Source organism: Peromyscus eremicus, chromosome 1 (genome assembly GCF_949786415.1).
Source record: "Peromyscus eremicus chromosome 1, PerEre_H2_v1, whole genome shotgun sequence".
NCBI classification, from domain to species: domain Eukaryota; kingdom Metazoa; phylum Chordata; class Mammalia; order Rodentia; family Cricetidae; genus Peromyscus; species Peromyscus eremicus.
In genome coordinates this window covers 60,308,856-60,324,623 of record NC_081416.1, presented here as the reverse complement: position 1 = coordinate 60,324,623, position 15,768 = coordinate 60,308,856, and the positions used below count along the sequence as shown (strand labels likewise).

General features: G+C 52.5%; 1 pseudogene; it reads left to right on the top strand.

The window, feature by feature from the left end:
• Positions 1-815: 815 nt before the first annotated feature.
• LOC131902857 (U6 spliceosomal RNA) lies at positions 816-915 on the top strand (annotated as a pseudogene).
• The last annotated feature ends 14,853 nt before the right edge of the window (positions 916-15,768 follow it).

The window sequence follows — 15,768 nt, the reverse complement described above, 5'->3', positions numbered from 1 at the left end:
CACAACCAAACTGCAACAAATACTCAACACACTGAGAATTGTGGAAATTAAAATAGAAACCACGAGTTCTCACCTCCTGCCACTCAGAATGACTGACAGTTAGGAAACAGGTAGTTCCAAGAGCTGGGGAGGATGTGGAACTGAGGCCTCACCCTGGGCTTGTGGGAACCCACAAGGGCCTGACTCTATGAGAACAAGCTAATAGTTTCCTGTAAAGTATAGTGGACATTTACATAGGACCACATTTGGCACTTCACGATGTTAGAAGTGACAAGGAGGCTCAAGTTGAAACATGCACACACACATGAATACACAAACATAAATACATGCACATACATGTACTCACTCACATACACAACACATACATGTATTCACACACACATGCACATACATCATACATGCACACAAGCGCTCATGCTCACATATGCATTCACATACACATAAACACCACACATACATGAGCTCATGCACACATATGAACTCCCAGACACATACACAACACACAAGCTCATGCATACATGTTTACTAATACCACATATACACACTACACACATATGAACTCAAGCACTTACATACATATATACCACTTACATAAATTTATGTATGCATACACACATGTATACATGTACATATGCACCCAAATGCAATTAATGCTAGCCCTGGGCATCGTGATGCTCTGAGAGTTGGCTGGTTGACCCTAGGCTTCCTGCTCCTGGAGGATGTCTTGCTCTTGGCCCTGTGTGTCCATTCATGTGCACAGCTCCACAAACCCAGGTGGAATAATGAACATCTTTAGCATCTTAAGAATTTAATGTGCTTGCTTTGGCATATACTAAAATTTGAACTCTACAGAGAAGGTTAGCATGACCCCTGTGCAAGGATGACACACAAATTCATGAAGCAGTCCATATTTCTAAACATTTTTGGCTTTCAAAAAAATTTAAGAAATAAATATGCACAGCCAGGCATGATGGCACATGCTTTTAATCCCGGGACTCAGGAAGCAGAGTCAGGAGGATCTCTGTGAATTTGAAGACAGTCTAGTCTACAAATACAGTTCCAGAACAACCAGGGCTGTTACACAGAGAAACCCTGTCTCAAAACAAACAAACGAACAAACAAAACCTCTTCCCCCCAAAAAAAAAACAAAAAAGAAATTTTTATTCATTATGTTGAGATATTCAGAACAATGCTCATAGTATGTGCATTAGTTATAGCAAAGCATACATCCATGCAAACACTTTAAATATATGAATAATAATTTCCACACCTCTACACTGTCTCCAAAGGGTGTAGTACGAGTCAGTGCACTGGCCACATGTGCATCTCAGCAGTGACACAGCCTTCTCATGCTTGAGAAGCCGGGCCACTTCTAACCAGATCATGGCCTTCTCATGCCTGAGGAGCCGGGCCACTTCTGACTAGATCACAGCCTACCCAGGCCTGGCAAATGGGCTTTGGAGTCACTGCTGATCAGCTACTTGCTTACTCTTGCTGTGAATTGAATTTCCCTTTGCTCAAATGAGCACCTTGCCATATGCTTGTTACAATTTCAATGAGCAGCCAGGCCTGGTGGCTCAAGTTCTCATCCCAGCTACATGGAAGGCTGATGTAGGGGAATCTCAAGTTCAAGGCCAGCTCAGGCAACTTAGGGAGACCCTGTCTCCATATAAAAAATAAAAAGGGGCCCAGGGAATACCTCAGGGTTAGAGCGCTTTCTCAGCACACATGAGTCCTTGGGTTCCATCCCTAGAAATGCCACCCAACCCTGCCAAACACTTGGGTGCACTGTGCTGTGAAATGTCGGCTGGGGTCACTTGCCCTTTTATGATTTAGTGGTCTGCCTTTTGCCGTGGAGCAGAGCCCCTGCACCATGCTCCCTTGCCTGACCTTCTTCACTGCTTACGGAATTTTCCCCACCTTACTGAGGTGTGATGATGTAGAAGGAAAGGGACACACCAAGTACTGCTGAATGTGCTCATTCAGTCACAACTGACTTCTCACCCTGCGTTGGAGCCCGACCCCAGTATTCCTTTTTCCTTAATAGCAGGATGTCGATGTGATATACGCTCTTTCGTCAAAGGCCACCTTCGCCCTCTGCAGGTGACTGTGGCCAGGAGCTCAGCTCTGGTCAGCAGGCTGCAAGCCTGGGTCCTGTAGTGCCTGAGCTTTGCTCAGGAGACAACAGCAGTTTGTCTCTTTGATTCTTCTTCTTCTTCTTCTTCTTCTTCTTCTTCTTCTTCTTCTTCTTCTTCTTCTTCTTCTTTTAATTATATTAATTTGTTTGTGTGTTCCTGAGTACACACATATACTTTCATTACAGAGGTACTTGCACACACATGCCCCTGCACACACACATGCACTTGCATACACACATTTTACACACAGATGCACTCATACACACATAGATACTTACAAACATACATGTACCTGCACACACCAGCCCACATACACACATGTAGACAAACACACATGTACCCACATACACATAAGTACTGGAACACACATACACCACAAATACATCTCCTCCCCCTTGGATCTAGACACACACAGGTACACACATGTGCCCATATACACATGAAACCCAAGTGTGTACAAACACACATATATATATACCTGCATTTGCAAATGCATCTGCACAAATGCACCCCTCACACTAACACACATATGCACCCACATTTGCACACACTCTAATATACACCCATATCTACCCTGTCTCAAAAATAAAAGGGCAGATGGTACCTGAAGAAATGTCATCTGTGATCGTCTGGCCTTCACACATGCATGTCCTCGTGTGGGCACATCCTTCAGACACGCCAAATAAATAAATAAATAAATAAATAAATAAATAAATAAATAAATAAATAAATAATAAGTAAAAAGAAATGACTGCCTAACAGGCAGGAGAAGAGCAGGGGGCAGGGACTTTCCTGGGCTTTTGTCATTTAGACTTCAAAGTTCTAGAAATAGTTTACGTGAGTGTGGCGCAGTGAGACCACACTGAAGAACAGCCATGGCAGGCTTAACCACCCAGGGAATCTATTTCAAATAACTTACAGCACAGCCATCTGAAGATACTCTTGGCTGCATGGAGGAGAGGGGTCCCAAGACTCCTGGTGCAGTCCTCCACCTTCTGAGGGGATCACAGGAGAGCTTCTGGCCTCTGGGGTAACTCCTTGGTGGGGGCTTGGAGGGCTCACATCATTCCCCCTAACCAGAACCCAAATGGCATGTGAGGTCAGATTATGTTCAGACCTCCCATGGAGACTTTCACACCATCTTGAGGCAGGGAGCTCATTGTGGACAGCCATTTCAATAGCAGGTTCAGGGTCTGTAACCCCACAGCTTGCTCTGCCCCATGCGGCTGATCTCCAAGGCTAATTCCATAGGTGATGACTCCTCAGACCAGCAGGCCCTGTGCAGAAGATTCCATGCTCCTAACAAACTGGCCTCAACCAAACCCCCCTGGTTGGTCTTTGGGGCCTAATGACTCCAGCAACTTCTCTGATCAGGGATATGGGCCAGTGAACCAGGCTGACATGGAGTCAAATACAGGAAGGAGAAAAGGAAGGAGGAAAGAAAATGGGAAGGAAAAAGGGGAAAAAGGTGGTGGATGGGTAGTGAGATGAATGAAGGAATGGGTAAATGGAGAGATGGATGGACAGGTGGATGGATGTACAATGTGCATCTGTATACATAGATGTGTGAGTGAGTATGTAGGTAGATGGATGCTTGAATGGATGAATGAGTGAATGCATAGGTGGATGGATGGATGGTGGGTAAATAGGTGGGTGAGTGGATATGTGGATGGATAGATAGACAATGGGTGGGTGTATGGATGGGAGGGGAGGGAATGAGGGAGTGAGTTTCAGCAGGTAAAGCCTGGGGAAGAAATGGCAGGCCATGCAGACACTACAGCAGCCTGCAGAGAGAAGTGTTCTCATGGGCAGTGGGAGCAATGCTAATGTTCCGCTGCCATTCCCACTATGTGCCGCTCATTGAGCGGTCACAGCAGCCCTCAGAGACAGGGCCTGATACTGCTCCTGTCTACAGAGGAGAAAAGTCAGTAGTCCCTAGCCTTGTTCAGAGCTACATGGCTGGCTCTTAGGTGGGGACCATACCAAGTGGTTCCTGACACTGTGCTGAGGCTCACAAGGATGCAGGATCACATGGGTGCACAAACATACTCTGGGTCTGGGATGACCCAGAAACCCAGATTCAACCACAGGTACAAGGAGGTTGACCAGGTGTCTACAGACACTCAGAGGCTAGCAAGCAAAGCCAAGGAGAGGAGGCCCCTAGTAATAAATCCCCAGGACCAGACACCGGCCTAAATACTTCTATGACCCAGATACCAGCTCACTGGAGATAAAAAGGACCCTGAGGCCCTGCCTAGTTAGGAGTCTCAGGCCCAAGGCTGACCTCACTGATTGCCATACACATCCCTGAGTACTCTCCTGAGGATGGACTGGAGCATCAGGTAGACCTGTTCAACCCTTGAGGCTATTTCCAAAGCTTGAGGACCTCAGCAGGGCTTCCAGGGAAGGCACATGAGGAGAGGGAAGCTGACAGAGGCCCAGCTCAGGCAGACAGGATAAATAGGAGAGGCAGCATACTTCAGGCTCTCTATTCCTCCATCCATGCAGACCCTGCACCTGCAGAGGCATCAGGGGTAGAGACATAGGGCACTTTGGTCCCAGAAGAGGTGGGCACGGAAAGCTCTTACCCTCCACACATGGTTTGGACACATTATGATGGGCAGGGGCAAGAAAGGGAGAAGAGGGCATCTAGAGTGTGCTAGAGGAGAGTGGGCCTCTTCCCCATCCTACCCAAGGCTGTGTCTGGTTCTGGACCAGGTTCTGGCCACTGTCAGACCCATGTATCTTGTATGAAGTAGGGGCTATGGCTATGGTTAGGAGTGAAGCAGGATTGGGGAAAGCATGGACTCCGGTCAAGCACGACTTGAGGAGGCTGGCAGTCTAGCCTGTGCAAGGGCACAATCTTCATCTGCCAGGGTCTGCTCGCCCTGCCCAGGGCCAGGGCCTCGAGGATGCATATGCCAGTTAAGAATCCCGCCAGGTGAGGCTAGTTACATGGAAGCTGGTGTGCTGTGAAAAAAAGATATGGTTCTTGCTGTGGCGGGCCAATGGCCTTGACAAACCACTGCCGAGGTTAGAGTCAAATATCCTCACTACTGCTTGGTCACCTGGAGGTCAAGACAGCCTCTTACCTTTCAGACAGAGAGTGTGTTTTCGTGCATGTGTGCCCTTGTGCATTTGCATATCCTTGCAACGTTTGCATGCGCACGCATCCTCGAATGTGACTGTGTGAATACTCCACGCAGGGTGTGGGAGCAGGCTGCACTTCCTGGAGGTGCCAGAGAGTAGGTGCCCCGTCATGTGATCAAGGCTGCCCCCTTGCCTGGATCCCTGGGAGCCTAGTGCCTGTGCTCTTTACCTTCCTTGATCTGGGTCAGTGAAGTCTCTTCGCCTCAGCCAGTACCTGCCTGGCCACCTCTCCTCATGAGCCCTGAGCCACACGTTTCCAGTTGTTTCTGACAACTTCCTCTACTGCTCTGTGAGCCTCCGGCCCTCCAACAGCAGGCAGGACCGTACTACTTTCCTTGATGGCAGGGTTGCCACTGCAGAGGGTCTCATCTCCCTACACCTGAGGGGTTGACGCCCTCTTCATTCATGATACTAGGTGGTCCTCCCTTCTGATCCAACACACCTGCTTTTCTGCTCTGGAATATGTAATGGCATCTTGCTCTGGGATGTTTCTCATTCCTTCTCAGCAGTGGTCTCTGATACCTAAACACTGAGGTCTTGGCCTTGGCCTGACCCTGGGTTGAAGACTGGGGAAGATTCAACTGGGATGCTAAATTCTCTTGAAAAAGAGCGGAAGTCCTGGGGTCCTAGCAATTTCCCTGCTTACTTGGAGTTTGTTTGGGAGGGTCTGGGGGAAAGCATAGCTTAAACTCCCCCCTCCCACAGATTTTTGCTCAGAAAGCTGGAGATCTGAACTGCCAGGGGCTTAGGACAGCCCCTCTGTGAGGAGGAGGGTCAGATTTCCGCCCTTGCTGGGACCCTGCAAGAGGCATGTGTACGGAAGGGGGCGCCCAAACGCCTGCCAGCCTTCTGGTCTGGGCAGCGCAGCCAAAGAGGAGCTAGGCTGAGAGGCCCAGGAGAGAGCAGGGGTCGGGTAGGAGCAGGAGGTCAGGCTGAGCTGTCTGCAGACAGCAGGGGGAGCTGGGAGCCCAGCTGGTACAGGCTTGCCTGGCGCCTGTGTCTGCCTGGCGCCTGCCATACCTGACCTCTGGGTGCAGATTGGATCATTGTTCCTTCTAGGACCAGTAATTGACCTTGGGTTGATTCCAGAGGGCTGAGATGAGCCCTGAAGGTCAGATTCTGAACCATCCTCACACCAGCTCAAGGACCAGCACTCACTCATCTGTAGACTCTACACCAACAGTGAGGATTTCCAACTAACCTCCAGGCTCCAACATCAGTGAGCCAGGCACCCCTGGGTTTAGGGAGATCTTCTATGTTCACAATGAAAGGCTGTGGGCTATGATTACTTGGGTCCTTTTCTTTTTCTGAACTTGGAGTTCACTGCCTTGGGTCCTAGGAAATCACTGTAACTCTCTCCAGGAGTCTCTATACTGTAGTACCCTGCAAAGCAGGATCTGCACACACAAGGGTCCCCTTAGAGAAGAGTCCCTGCACAGAAGGATTCCCTAGAGCAGGATACCCACACAACAGGGTCCCCACACAGCAGGCATCCTACACACCGGGTCTCCTTAAAGCAGGGGGCCTATATAACATGGTTTTACCAGAATAAGGACCTACACAGGACCCCCCGCAGAGCAGGGTCTCTGCACTCCAGGATCCCCCAGACAGGGTACCCACACACAGCAGGGTCCTCCTGAAGCAAGGTCCCTATACAAAGCCTGCCCCCGCCAGAACAGAATCCCTGAACAGCAGAGTACCCACACAGCAGAGTCTCTGCACAGCAGGGCCCCCACACAGCAGAGTCCCCCAGAACAGGGTCTCTGTACAACAGGGACCCCACAGAGTAGGGATCCCACATAGCCGAAGCAGTTCTCACGATACTTCATCTGTCAAAACCCTGTCAGACAAGTTTAGGAAAACCTTAGCCACCATTAAAAGAATGTGGCTTGTTTGAAGGCACTTCATGTCTATCTTGACAAAAACCAGGTAGGCTCAGGGGCCAGATCTCTGTGATGAGTGAGTGCCTTGGGACAATGGAACAGCAGTGGACAGGGGGGAGCCAAGATCCTGAATAACTGGCAGAATAGGAAAGAGGGTACCCTATACCAGGGCCGGAACACAGGCTGTCCAGAGCTGCAGAGAGCCAGCCAGGCCAGTGAGGCAGAGCAGGAAGGCAAGATGCTCTGGACTGAGGGCCTGAAAGAAGGAGCCCAAAGCTCTAACCCTAACAGCCTCCCTAACTCAGAGACACCAACCAGTTAGTTATCCAGATAGCCAGACACATGCTTTCACCTTCAGAGAACATGAATGGTCATTTATACCCAGCAAACACAGGCGGCCCACAGTACTCGGAGAACGTGGATGACTTACACATACTTGGGGGGCTGTGACCAGTTTGTCTATCAGGGACCCTAGAAAGTAGGCCAGGTCTTCACTCACACAGGCTTCTAGACCACCAGGTAACTTGCATGCGACCCCAAGAAATCACTTCTTCTCTGACTTCCACTGGCCTGGAGACAAGATGAGCCAGTGGCCATCTTGTAGAGAGCCTGAGTGGGCTCAGAAGCCAGATATCCACTTTCCAGTGGCCCTCTCAGCACAGAGGGTCCCCATTAGTGTTGGTGAGGGGCTAGGGTCCACAGCAACGGAGATGAGACCCCATGTTCACCTCTGCACATCTCCCCAACCCCCCAGCCTGGGACCTCGCCCAGGCTGATGCTGATGAGTCTGCCAGTGGGATGTCTGTGGGTGGGCAGCTGAGGGGGCCTGGTCAGGAAATAGCGGCTGCGGTGGAGGGCTCTTCCTCCCACACTGTGCATACAGCTGCTCCTGCTGGCAGCCAGTTCAGGACAGGCCTCTGTCCTAGGCTGGCTTTGGCTTCCCAATGTTCCCTTGGGTGGAGGACAGTGTGTGTCTAGGGAAGCCTTTGATCACATGCCCCCAAACTGAGGGTCTCAATTCTCCCTCCATGCCTGCCCTCCTCTCCTTGGTTAGCCCGCGCCCCACTTGCTGCTAGCGCCAGCAAAGCTAGGGTTTGCATTGGCTTCAGGCCAAACCCCGGAATGTGCCTGCTGGCTGCCCGGCAGCTGTTCCTGGAAGAGGGGCGACAATGCACAGACTGTCTGTGAGATGGGGGTGGACGGGGTGCAGGCTGCCCAGAGCTGTGCATGAATAGAGCACAGAGGCCCTGAGACAGGGATGAATGGGTTCACTGGGCCCAGACACCCCTGAATGGGTTAGGACATCCAAAGATGCACTGGAGCTTGGAACTGGCCACCCGGGAGCCCCAACCTGGGATATGGGCCTATGTGAGGTCTAGGAAGAGGTAGTTGTGAACACATGCCACCCAGAGACCCTAGTGGAATAGGGAACAGTGGACCTCAGCACTGAGCTCCACAGGTATACTCGATCCAGGCACTAAGATCAGGGTTACAAGGGACAGTGCCCCAATTCCAGACACAACGACATTTCACCTACACACTGGTATGTGTCAGGCACAGCCCTGTGGACACCCAGATTCTTACATCAGTGGGGTTCATATCTCCCACATGCTGCTAGATTGTGGGGGGTCTTCAGATATCCACAGCAGGAACTCTGATGCTCAGAAAGTGAAGCCGTCAGCCTGGCGCCATGCATGAATAGAGACTGGGACCAGAAGGGATATGGGCTCACATGGGCCGTGACGCCTGCTAGTGATGAATGGGCAGTGGACATCCAAAGACGCAGTGGATCTTGGAACGGCTGCTGGGGGCCCTTGCCTTGGGATGTGGGCCTACGTGAGAGACAGGCAGTGGGGTGTTAGGCTGCCAAAGACCCTGGTGAAGGAGGACAAGCTGTCCAAACCTCAGGCGATGATGAAGAGGAAGACTGGGGCCTCAGAGTGGGGTGCGTGTCAGCATCAGCCAGCACTCTTGGGTTGGCGGAGACTCTGGAAACTGGGGCGGGGGAGCTGTGGTGTGATTCCTGAAGTTTTTTCTACCTAGCAGTTTAGAGGAATGAGAGGCAGACTGCCAGACACCCAGAAAAGCCAGGGTTCCCAGGAAGAGGTTGCAGGGTGCAGCTAGTTGGGAACATGAGCATAAGCTCTCTGTTCAGCCCAAGAGACACTACCCATCACCATGTCTCTAGCTATGTAGGTAAAGGGACAGGGCTGTGCCCAGCCTTAGATGACCAGGTATACTTGTGGAGAGGTATGAAAGGTCCTCAGATCTCTGAGAACCTGTACACAGCACACAGTCCCCTGGAGGTGGGTGCCAGCTGTACCTTACCTCTGCAGAGAAGACCAGGGTGGGACATGAAGGCCCTCAGACAGAAGGATACAGGACAGTGAACCTCTTAAAGTGGGGCTTTTGGAACCTAGTCACTGTGATGCTCAAAGTAAAAGGTACCCAGACACCCAGACAAGTGAGCTATTAGTTCTCCAGGGTCTGATCACCCTAGTACTCAGGTGAGCAGAGTACCCACATAAGAATTCCAACAAAGGGTGACCTCGAATCTACCAGGGAAGGCTGGGAAGGAAGCTAACAGGCAGAGCGCCTGCCTGTACACAGGTACAGTTGACCCACAGCACTGTAAGCTGGGCTTGGTAGCCTGCAATCCCAGCACTCAGGAGGTGGAGGCAGGGGGATCAGAACTTCAAGGTCATCTTGAAGGTCAGCTACATAGGGAGTTCCAGGCTAGCCTGGGCTACATGAGATCCTGTCTCAAAAACGTGAAGAAGCTGCTTCTATACCTTTCAAGGCAAGGAATCGGGTAAAGGCCGTAAAGGCCAACTGTTCACAAAAGTTCACTCTGATGACATGCAGTGGCCAGGATGGAAATGCTAAAGAGACTGTGAATGGGGAAACTCAGGTCCACGGTACAGCAGATTGTGTGGACTCTACGTTTAGCTAATGGGGTATAGGTACAGACCCATAGGGTACAGAGATCATGGGGTACACTCAGACCCCTGGGCTACAGAGATCAGAACTCAGCAGTCAGCTCTTGAGCAGGCTCAGCTCATGGGGCACAGGTACAGGGTGCAGACACCTGGGCGGCTGGGGGTGGGCAGGCAGCCCAGAGCTCAATGAATGGCACACAGAGAGCTGAGACAAGGGTGAATGGGACGCACACAGCAGTGTGATGCCCAGGAACGGCGTGTCCAAAACCACAGGAACGCGGCGCCGGCCCTAGGCCTCCAGCTTGACATACAGGCCTATGTACCTTGTGTCAATAGGCAATTCAGTAGGCCCAACAAATGGGGTACAGGCTGTCCAAGACCCTCATGACCACAGAATGGAGCTCCTGTTCCCAAATGAACAGGGAACAGGTCACCCAGCTGCACAGACACTTGGGTATTTGGAGCATGTAACCCAGGTATTCACAAATGTAGATTAAAGACACCATTCTACAGTTTCCTTGGACAAACAGAGACCTCAAATCAATTTGTATGAGGCCTTCATGAAGCTGTATGATGGATGGGGCCCTGGACTCCAGCTCTCTGAAGGCTTTGGGAGATACATCCAGCCATTCAATGAGTTCCACCATGATAGGGCCTGTGTCCCCATACGTATAGGGGATGGAAGGCTCACCCGGGCACTGGGGAGATCAGGGTTCACATCCCATCCCTGGAGTCTCTGATAGAATCTCAAAACTCAGTGTGTCATGTTCAAGGAAATTGCAGCATAACATCATGCTCAAGTAGGTCCTGATGTAGCAGTAATGTGCACAACCTATGCCAAAGCACAGGCAGGAGGCCCTTCCCTAGAGACCCCAATAATGGTGCCATTTCTCTAGATTCAGGGATGATGAGGTGTAGCCTCCCTGGATGGGTAAGAGATGGGGACTGTGCTCCTTGGCTGCCTAGGTGGTGGTGAATCAGTGTGTGTTCTCCAGTGCTCAAGAGATAGGATGCAGCCTTACCGGATGTTCAAGAAATGAGGTACAGGCTCCCCAGATGTTTAAAAGTTGGGGTTCAGCTCCCCAAAGTGTGTAGATAATGAGGCTCAGACTTGTTCTGATGCTGGAATGTTAGGGACGCTCTGCCTAACATGTGTCCCTCCGTGCAAAAGACATAGATAACCCGAGTGGACATACAAGCTACTTAGAGAGGTCTGAGACAAGTTGAGCACCCATCTTTGGCTGTCCCAGACCCCAGGTAAAAGGGGTGCCCAGAAGGATAGGGCCTTTAGCGGGGTCAGTACAGGCAGGGAGCACGTGTCCCATCCCAGCACGTCTCCTGCTTCTTTGCCAGAGGCTCCGGGCTCTCCCGCCAGCGGCTGCCGTGTGTTCTGACCTCAAACATTCCCCAGGCATCCTCAAAGGAAGCATACGAGTCCAGGAGCCCCGCCAGGGTCTCCACGGGGCTTCTGGCTGCCAAGCCGCTGTCTGGGGGCCGCGGGCCTGGCCGTGGGCTGCCAGCTCTGTTTGGTTTTCTCCTTCCTGCCTCAGAACCTCAGACGCCGTCTCGCCACGGAGGCGCCCTCATTCTGGAAAGGCACAAAGCCCCTACACAGCCGGGTTGTGGGAGCTACTTGTGGGGCCTGAAGCTCTGCTCTACAGGGGCCTGGTAGGTCCCAAAATGCAGGTGCTCGCTACCAGGGTGCCTTGGTATCCCTGCAGGCACACCTCTGGCCCCTGTGATCTTATTTACAAGCCTCTGTCACATCACCTGAGTCACAGCAGAGGACGAACCCATCACCTCATGCCGGTGCCCATGTACCCAGAGACACTTGTGAGCAGCATGCGTGTGCCCCACATGCGGTGGTCCCAGAGCATTCTCCAGCTGGAGTTTCCTCAAAGAGGCCTGTCTGGTCAGCCCAGAGACTTGGAGACTTTGGGGCTAGTGAGATAGATAGGTTGTGTTAACCATTAACCATTCCGATGTCTGACTGGCATCCACAGATAAGTGGCTGTGGAGTGACTGGACCAGACTAACTGGTCAGAGCACAGTGAGGAGGAACTCAGATGCCAGCTCTGGCGGGACTCAAACTGATGGAACAGACCCTGAGGTTAGATTACTGCAAGCACCTCAGACACCAGGATGAGGGCTTGCTCACTGGGAAGCTAAAAACTCAAAGGAGTGGGTCAGAATGTCCTCTGAGGGTAGCAACAAAGCCAACCAGTCCCCCATGGTCCCAGGACAGCACCATAGCACCAGGCAGCTCCCCTGCAGGGCTCCACCGTCTTTGTTCTTGGTTCCCCAGACCTGCACTGCCAGAAGGCACATTCTTCAACCAAGCTGTTGTGACTCAGGCCTTCTGGGTGTGTGAGCCTGCACAGAGGTCAGCCCAGTGGGCCTATCACCCCCGTTTGCTAAGTCTGAAGTGGGTGGGGTAACCCCCAGCCTTGAGGAACCCCTAGAGATAGCCCAGAGTCCAGACACCAACTCTAGGACTGCAGAGAAGGGGAGGCCTTCTCTCTCAAGGGAGTTTCCTGGCTTCGGAGGGCCAGCAGTTCCGGCCATGAGGTGGGGCTCCCCAAAGCCCTGCCTCCACACCCCTTCCTCCCCCCCAAGATTCTTTGGATCACTAGCAACAGGTGCTGATTCTGCTGTGGGCTCCAGGTGCTGCCTAAGAGTGAACCAACCAGCCTCCCGGTGGCTAGGGTCTGAGCAAGAAGGCCAGAACCCGCCAGCCACAGGCAGCAGTAGGCATCAGGTGAGGAGGAGATCACCGCTGTATGCACTTGGGGGCAGGAGTCTTGCTTTTCTGGGGAAAGGGAACACAGAACCTGCTCCCCGTGAAATATTACAAGGTCTGGTTAGACTGAGGGTGGATAGCAGGTCTAACCCAGAAGTAATGAATACTCAATCCTGGGCTGCCAGGGAATTTGGAGGAGAGGCCCAGCGCAACTGTGCGTGGCTCCTGTCTTAAAGGGGGCACTGGGTGGCATCTAGCCCAAGACTGAGTAATTTTGAGGGACCTGGAAGGGATACCTGGAGAAAGTGGGGCCCAAGCAAGCCTTGGAGGGTGAATAGAGTGAGAGAGGCTGGGCAGTGGAAGCAGGCCTCAGACCCAGCTGTGAGGCAGATGCCCTGCCTGGAAGGGATTACAGAACTGGATGCACAGAGCCACTGGGAGGGAGCCTGGAGATGTAGCAGTGGCTCCCAGCTCCCTATCCTGGGTCAAACAGGGCTGGGTCCTTGAGAGAGTCTTCCCCAGCCGTCATAGACAGACTACTGAAGTCAGCAGGAAAGCATGCCTGCTGCTCACGGGTGGGTGCTGCCCCAGGCCATACAAACAGGGATAGACCAATCCCTGGGTTGGGGCTGGAGAACCATAGAGCCTCTTTTCTGTTGTCCTGCTCAGGCTCCCCTTCCCTGAAGTCCATTATCTGCAGGCTGGAAGCTCCTGGTATACCGGTGGGGAGAGTGGGGAGAGCGGCTCCACCTGGTGGCTGTATTTTTACTTGCACCTTTACCACCATGGAGACCTGGGGATCCTAAGGGACCTTCTTCTCTCCAGGCCTTGAAAATCTTTCTAGTACCAGGAGCTGGTGTTCCTGAGGCCCCAACACCCTCCAAAGCTAGCTTCCAGACAGCCTGAAGTCCCCTGTGGACATCCAGGATGCCTTCCTGATCTACATGCAGTGAGAAATCACAGCTTATGGGCCTCTGTGCTCCCTGCTACTTGTTCTCACCATAAGGGAGGGAGGACTTCTGCCGAGAAGGGCACAGAAAGGAGCTCACATGTGCAGAGAGAGAGACAGAGAGAGACAGAGAGAGACAGAGAGAGACAGAGAGACAGAGACAGAGACAGAGACAGAGACAGAGAGAGACAGATAGACAGAGGTCTCCACCATCACCAAATGGCCAATGTGGCTTTGCTCACTCAGGGAGCCAGACTTGTTTGAGTCTAGCTTCAGCCCTCTTATGTTAGGGACTCTTGAGGAACAACACCCCAGCTCCAGCTCCCACCAGCCTATCTCACCAAGTGTCGCTGGAAGCACTCCAGACATCCCCTGAGGACTTGTGCCCAGCAGAAGCCTTCAAAAGGCTAGACAAGAGTGAAGTTAGTGGACAGGGAGGCCATTGAGGCCCCAGATCACCTCCTCCCTCTTCAGGGGACTCACCAAGCTTCCACTTCCACCAAATTACAGACTGGGGTCTGAAACCAAGTTAGGGACTAGCTGTATGATTCATGGGGCCTGGGGATGAATTAAAATATGGTACCTGTGCTAAATACTGAGGGATTTCAAGAGATGAGGAGGGCATTCAGCCTAACACTGTGGCCCTCTCAGGTCCCCACCAGCCCACTCTCCATTGTCATTTATGGCTTCTTGTAATAACCCTCTGCAGCTCTGCTCCAGGGCCATGCCAACTTTGGGCTCCAACCTCAGGCCATCCTTGGAAAGCTCATGGGTCCACGGTTGCAGGATCCCTAAAGAGAGACCTGGGAGGCAGAACCTGGTCTCCTCCTGATCTGCAGCCACCCACGATCACTGAGGGGTGGATGCTTCTGGGCTCTCGGAGCTGTGGCTGTCTCTCTCCAGCCTACCAGGCAGTGAGGCATTGATGTTGCAGGAGGGGGTGTCCCTTAGAATCATGTTGGGGATTCCAGGCTGAGGGTACAGGACAGAGAGGATCTGACCCCACAATTAGTTACTTCTGGAGGGGTAGGCTGATCTAGTAACCTGTATGCAGTCTGGGCTTAGATACGGTAGGAGGGTGGCAGGCTCTTGAAGCACAGTGGGGTAGACTCAAGTTTTAGAAACCAAGTCCTGGCCAGCAGCTGCCATCTAGGGAAGCTGGTTGGGGGGATCTGAGTTCAGGGAGTCACAGTGGCTCTCAGCCCCTAGCTGGGGATCCCACCCTTCTTGCTCATGGTGGAAGAAGCCAGCCTGTCAGATGTGTACCCTCCTCAGGCCCCAGGAAGTTGGGGTACAGAGGCCAAGGCAGCTTCATGGCCTCCTCCTTCCCACTCCCATGCCAAGGGTGGCCAAGCCGGCAGGTAGGCAAGTTTAGGCCGGCATTGATTCAGCATGGAGGAATGTTCAGGCTCTCTCAGCTATGCCTTGCCCCTGCCTGCCCCCGCCTCGCCCTCATCCCCAGGCACTACTGGCCTGGTGCCTATGCCAGCAAAGCTCCTTCAGCCTAGGCTTGCTGGAGCGCATGCCCACTTGCTGGTGGCCCTATGCCCTGTACCCCCAGCTCCCTCCCACATGACCTCATGGCCCAAGCTGCTCTTGGCCCGGAGGCTACAGTGAACTGGACTACCTTGTAGAACATGGTAGGTCTTCGGAATGCAGGGGGCTATGATGGGTCCTCCTTCCTCATGAAATGAGACACCCCTGAAATCAGAAAAGGCCTCCGAGTCCATGAAAAAAGGGCAAAGTTCTTTATGCAATGTGTGTTGGAGGGTTCCAGTGGGCAAAGGCCAGCAAAAGCAGGTACCAGGCTGCCCAGGCCTGGCCTACTTGGCTAGGGTTGGGGCCTGGGGAAGGTGGCAAGAGGCTGGGCTTGTGGCAGCTAAGTCAATGCTTTGGCCAAGGCCCAGAGCTTCTCTCTGCCTAGCTTCCTGACTTAACAACCTTGCCCCTGGCCACCTAGGCTGCCTTC